This window comes from Tupaia chinensis, unplaced genomic scaffold (assembly GCF_000334495.1).
Source record: "Tupaia chinensis unplaced genomic scaffold, TupChi_1.0 Scaffold143791_1, whole genome shotgun sequence".
NCBI classification, from domain to species: Eukaryota; Metazoa; Chordata; class Mammalia; order Scandentia; family Tupaiidae; genus Tupaia; species Tupaia belangeri.
This window is the reverse complement of record NW_006203640.1, coordinates 332,217-339,099: the sequence shown is the minus strand read 5'-3', so window position 1 is coordinate 339,099 and position 6,883 is coordinate 332,217. Positions and strand designations below refer to the sequence as shown.

At 37.8% G+C, this 6,883-nt stretch overlaps 1 pseudogene; it reads right to left on the bottom strand.

Annotated features, from left to right (window-relative positions):
• Positions 1 to 6,195: 6,195 nt before the first annotated feature.
• LOC114005428 (histone H3.3 pseudogene) lies at positions 6,196 to 6,607 on the bottom strand (annotated as a pseudogene).
• Positions 6,608 to 6,883: the final 276 nt, after the last annotated feature.

Here is a 6,883-nt window from a genome sequence, read left to right as displayed (position 1 = left end):
TGATAATGTGGTCACCCATCACCTCCACTACCACCCGTCATGTTTGGAAGACCACATGGCAGAGTAGTAATGAGATACTCCTACTTTTCTTAGACAATGAGGTATTAGTGTAAATCTGTAAAGTAGCTGGAATTCCAATCCTACCCATTGAGGAACCATGGTCCAGCTCAGGCACAGCAGTAAAGCAGTGCTCAAGAGAAGTTGGATCCCACATGGTGATCACAGTTTGAATTCCCAGTCTGGCTGACCTGCAACATGCTAGGTCTATGCGTGAGTGTCCAGGATCCAAAAAGCTAGAAGACTGGAGGAAAAGGATGCAGTGTTCACAGACCTAGTTGAGGATGTTTGTTTTTCTCTCTTTTCTTCACTAGTCCACATCACATGCTCTACCATGAATATATAAAATACAAATTTTAAAATTGCTCCATAAAAGACTGTGCTAAAAGTTACAAAGACAAGACATAGATAAAAGGAAATATCTGTAAGTCACATATCCAGGAAAGAACTAGTATCTAAAGTATGTACAGAACTTGCAAACTTCAATATAAAAATGCAAACCAATTAAAAAATTAGAAAACATCATGAACAGGTATTTCATTGAATAGAATATATGGGTGTATAAGAAGCTAAATGAACACATGAAGAGATGTTTAATATTTTTCCTCAGTTTGGGTCTTGAAATAATAAAAATCTGTTTAAGGTTTCTAAGATGCATGTTTTGCTGGTCTACATAGAGCCTAACCAGCCTGGACTAATGCTCTATTGGGGCCATTATCTGAGGACATAGACAATTTTTTTTTCCTTTTACTTTCTTCTTCAGGTTTGAGACCTGGCGTGAATTTAAAGGAGTATCAAGTTCTAACATGCAGAATTTAGAGTTAATTATTTCTTTCAAAATACTGTTTAGCACAAGAGTTAAACACAGCTAATGCATTTTGCCTGAGTTTAGATTTCTGCTGTCCAGATCACGCTACTGCATTTAGCCTAAATACTCATACAATATGTATTCCTCACAAGAAACCTGGGACTACTTTGCCACATAGTTGAAGCCATATGTGAAAATCTTCCTACAGCCCATAACTCACACTGGCAAGGATTAACTACCTTGACAAAATAGCACCAGTATCCTGACAGCCAAGCAAATGCCTTCACTTCTTTGTATAGGTGTCTGAGGATACAATTCAGGGGAAATGAAAAAGTAGGAGGGGCAGTATGAATACTTAGGTTGTGTAAAAAATTAAACAAAGGCAATACCTGATTTTTCTTTCATCTCAGATAATAAAAACATAGAGAGCTCAGAGAAATGGAGATGCTCAACTGGTAATGAATGTCAAGCCAGAAAATGACATAAACACACCACTGCCTTCCTTCTTCTTACACTGACACCAACATAATGACACTTTGCCATGTCTCAAGTCCCCCACAAGGACAAGTACGAGACAAGAAATATGTCCTGTAAACATAAAACATGGAAATGATAACTCCTAAGATGAAGTGAAAGAGGCTGAAGAAGTATCTGCCTCTTGTACTGTCAACGATGTCCATGTGTCTTCCTTCGTGCCACTGCTACCAACCAGAGGAAGAGTGTGGTGTGACCAGGCAAGGCCAGCTCCATATAGTTATACTGGGAAAGAGAAGGAATAATCATGCAAATACAATATCAGTAAATGTAGATCAGTTCCCTTCCTCAAGATCTCTAAGGTGTCAATTAATTCAAAGAGGAAAAAGGCTTCCAAAGTTAATCATTATAAGCTAATTAATTGCAGTGAGTTTGTGTGTGTATGTGTGTGTGTGTGTGTGTGTGTGTGTGTGTGCAATTAAAATGTATAATGAGAGATTTCTTGAACTTCACAAATTATGGACAGTTTTATACTTCTTGATAGTACTGATTTTTCTTTTTCTTTCAATGTTCTAAAGCAGATGGATGGGGAATCCAACAGAGAATTAGAAATCCCTTTGGGAAGTGACTTAACATATCATTAACATCTTTGCCAATTAGCATTTATTGAGCAACTGGGTACTTGGTATTTCAAGAATTTCCATAGAGATTCCACATTGAGATAGGTTTCTGTATTCTATTAATTTATGGTCATCTGTTACAGAACAAGACTAACTCAATAATGCATTACACTGTGTGAAATTATTCTCAGGTTTGTTTTTCTAAGGATATTAAATTTCAAGCAAGTTAATATGTACATGTTATTGAAGCATTAATAACTTGAACCTTATTTGTTTTAATAAGTATGATCTTACAAAGTGGGAAAAAGATCTATGAACCACTTCCTACTGATAGTGGCATAGATTTACAAATTTATTTTTTTATCAAATATTGATGACAATAAATAGCTGGTTCATGCCAATGGAGGGAAAATTTTCCACGTTAAATTTCATGTAATATAAAATTCACTATGCTGTTATCAGAATGTTTTTTGTTTTTATAACAGATCTAATTTGGTGTCTGTTTAAATAATTGTGATAATAGGACTAACTGCAAAAAAAATTAGGTATTTCTGTGATCATTCTATGGTAAAAGTGAATGTTTACAGATTTCTCTTTGAGTTTGGCACTAACATGAAAGCCAGGCTTTCATGGAATATGAAAACAGAGCTAATTTGAAGTTTTTGTGAAGTAAACAGTAATTACAAGTGTGTTAAGAGTCACAATTTTACTTCCTTAGTGTGTCAGATGTATGGAAGAAATATCATTTTTTCACAAAATTTACTTATCTTCATGTACTTTACTTATAAGGGCAAAAGCCTCTACTTTTCTGGTTAGGAGAAAAGTTTAAAATTTAGTCCCAGCTTCAATACAAAGTGCCTTTACATATGCTTATTTCTTTCAAATAAATCACTCAATAATGCTGTTATTTTTGCTTCATTATTCGTTCCACTCTGGGATTGCATTTGGAAGTTTATAAACAGTGACTTGATGGTATCTCAGCCGTGCACTTAAGGTGAAAGTGTGAGTAGGCAGGGAGGATGAGGTTGTGTTCCAGACAGTTCCCTGGTCAGCACTGATGGTGAGGTGGGAGCTGGTGGGCATGCACTAAGTGATCAGGGATTCATTTCCAAGACTGATCCACCTAAGAAAGACTGCAACTCTGACCACAAAGACCAGCAGCAGGCAGTATCAGATGCATAGAGAGGGAACTAGGCTAGCCACACCCAAATAGAAGCAAACCCACTTATTTAAAACTCGGTCAAGTTATTCAGAACACATCTTGAGGAAAAGAGGTTTCAGTTGTTTTCCATTGTCAGGTCAGAAGATCCTACCTCCCCCCAAGAAGAGACAGGATGAAGATAAAGAAAGGATATGAAAGAGCTTAAGCAATTATCTTCCCTCAAATTGAAGATCACCTAAAATGCTGTACATTCTCAAAGTACATTAGATTTGAAGTGAAAGAACTAAAAACTGTGTTTCCTCTACTACTCAAGTAAGTTGAGTGGGTTCATCTACTCATAACATTTAGCACCCATTGGATGCACATTATAAGTGACACAACATTTTTCTCATAAATAAGAATCAGAAAAAGAGACTATTGGTGATACTATTAAAAATGCTCTATGGTCTTTTTTCCAAAGATTAAGAATACATTTATTTTTCTCAGCTACCCCCTCCCCATATATTTGGAATTATTACATTCTAAGTTGATATACTCTCAAAATCTACAGTTATTGCTTGGGTTATCTTCTGAATTTCTATTTCTGCTTGAGCTTTCCAGTTCTTCTTTGCCAGCAAAGATAATAAACTATGATACCTAGACTCTTGATTCCATAAGATATGTGTAGTTAAATCATCTAAACCTATACAAACTTTGCAAACTGTTTAAATTAGCTTATATTTTATAAATATTTGAAGACCTCCAATAGGTTAAACTGAAGGGGCAGCCTTTCTTCTATACCTACACTTAAAGGGTCATAAATAAATAATAAAATGTTTTACATAAAATTTTACACCATTAGGGGCCAGCAGATGGAATAGTGGTTACATCACTGGACTCCCACATGGCCACCTACAGTTCAAGTTCCAGACCCAGTGGCTTGTAACTCACACTGGGTGCATGTACATGTGTGTCCAAGATCCTGGCAAGAGGATGAAGGAAAAGGGATTGCAGTGTGGCCCTCCCTGGGGGAGTGATTTCTCACTTTACCTCTCAATGTCTTTGACTCTGTCTCTCTCTTTCTTGCAAGTACACCTGCCTTAGGGCAAAATCCTCTTAACTTTTTTTTTTTTTACAGCATTGGCAGATATAAGGCTGGTGAAGTCCTTTCTCCTTGGTTTTGTTGTTGTTGCTATTGTGTGTGTGTGTGACTGTGTGCACACACGCACGCACGTGCACACATGTGCTTTAAGGAAATCCTTAAATATATGAGTAGACTTTAAAAAGTTTGTAGAAAAATCTTAAGTACAAGTTCATTTTAGTGTGAAAATATTTTGAATCTATGTAGTTTTGTTATAATACACATTTTCTGTGAACTTTTTAAAGACACCTTGTATCAGGGGACCAGCAGTTAGCGTAACGGCTATGTGGCTGGACTCCTACGTAGTTGACTGTGGTTTGCGTCCCGAACCTGGTGGCTTAAAACTCACGCCGGGCGCGTGTGCATGCATGCCCAAGATCCTGAGAGGAGAGTGGAGGAGAAGGGATTGCAGCGTGCCCATCCCCCCTGGGGGGGTGATTTCTCGCTTTCTGTCTCTATGTCTCTCTCTGTCTGGCGAGTGCACGCGCCCTATAGCGAAAAACCTCTCAAAAAAAAAAAAAAAGACACCCTGTATCAGGAGCAACAAGACCTAGCCAACTGCCAAAGGCAGATTTCCAAGAGTCAGCAGAAAGACACAAGACTGACTATAAAGAATTAAGCCTAAGTTACTTTCTGTAAGAGGACAGATAACAGAAATCGCTAGGTATTTATTCCCTACTCATATAATTATGGGATTGGAATGGAGAGTGTTGCAAAGGGTAAGGAAATTGTCCACAATACTCTCTCTATACTCTAATTTCCCCAGTGAGAATTCATTTGCATTTCTGTGACTTTCACTAAAAGCCAGTAATTGGCTTTTAGTTCTTAACATGGCAGAGTAACTGGTAGACTTTCTCATCTGCCAAAAGTACCTATAAAACTATAAGAGGCATTGAACAAGAGGCAGCAAATTACGGTCATTCTTAAGAGAAGAAAACTCATAGAGTAAAACCCAGAATTGCACTAGCTTTTGGCCTCAGGGTACTTTTTATTGTAACAGAGGATCATAGAATCTACATGGCTCAGCATCTTGGCCAAGTTGCATCAGATGCCAGTGTTCTGGGTTGTGCAAGAGGCTACACACAAAGATGCAGAAGTTAAGGTGAGAATACTCATGTGTCCTTGGCTAGAGTGAAATAAAAATATGTTTAGTTTAAAAAGCTGAGAGTCTTTGCCCGCTGATTTGCATATAAGAACTGCTAAACATAGTTCTCAAGGCTAAAGGGAAATAAAGCCAAATAGAAATCCATATCCACAAGAAGGTAAGAAAGCACGTGTGTTGGCACAGTTCTCGGTAAATACACAGGATTATCATTCAGTTTTCTTCTCTTAGTTTTCTAAACAGAAGACTTACTAGAGCAAATCAAAAATATTGCAATGTGGGGGCTATTATATATAAAGTCCATTTATTTCCCCAAGTCCTCCCATCCTTTTTCTTTTAAGTAGTTTAATGTATTTTAATAACAAACTTACAGGAAGAGCACAGAAGGCAGACAACATTAAAAACATGTACTTGCATGTAGGACAACTCAGAAAAGTATAACTAATGAATGGACTCTACTGTATTATAAAAACGCTACAAACACCATTTAGTTTCTGTCAATAGAAATTTACTTGTTTTGAAAAAATCCAAATACTGGCTTTGTCCAGAAAAATTTAACAGGTTTATTTATAATTGCTATGAAGTTTTACTGCTGAAGCTTGTTCACTGAAACATTTTTACTAGCATTAATGTTTTACATCCCTGCATTTATATTTAAAAAAAAAACACATAAATGAAAATAGACTTTCGATACTTGATTTCTGTCCCTTATTTTCCACTCGCAATCATACACTTAGGTACCTTTGGACCTCATGGGGAAAAAAAAAAATCTAACTTTCAGAACTACCAATAACCGGAAGAAGAGAAAAAATATCTTTTTTTAATGAAATGTTTCCCATCATTGGTGGATTCTTAAGCACGTTCTCCACATACTCGGCGTACTAGTCGGATGTCTTCTGGTGTAATTGGCATAGATAGGACACAGGTTGGTTTCTTCAAAAGAACCAACCAAATAGGCCTCACTTGCTTCCTGCAAAGCACCAATAGCTGCGCTTTGGAAGCGAAGATTTGTTTTTAAGTCCTGAGCAATTTCTCGTACCAGCCGCTAGAAAAGAAGCTTGTGAATCCCAAGTTCAGTGGACTTCTGATAACGTCTAATTCCACGGAGTGCCAAAGTACCCGGCCTGTAACACTGCGCTTTCTTCACCTCTCCAGGAGAGGGCGCACTCTTGCGAGCGGCTTCCGGAGCCCATTGCTTCCCGGATGCTTTACCACCTGTGGATTTGCCGGCTTTGTGTGAGCCATAGCATAGAGACCTCCTCATTTACTCGCTTTGGCTGGAAGTCGGTGAGCTAGAGGCGAAGCTGGCGTTGGAGAGCGACTGCTTTCCCACATTCTTCTAAGCATACTTTTTCCCTAGAATGCAGTAAGAGCAACGAATTCTGCACTGCAACTCTGCAGCTGATCCTTCGGCAGTTTGCATATGTGCTTTGCTCTCAGATGTTTCCATGTGACGTAAATAACCCAATATACTTCCGTAGGAATGGCATTGAAAATTCTTAAAAATTCTTCACTGAGGTGGGAACTTATCTCAAGGTTA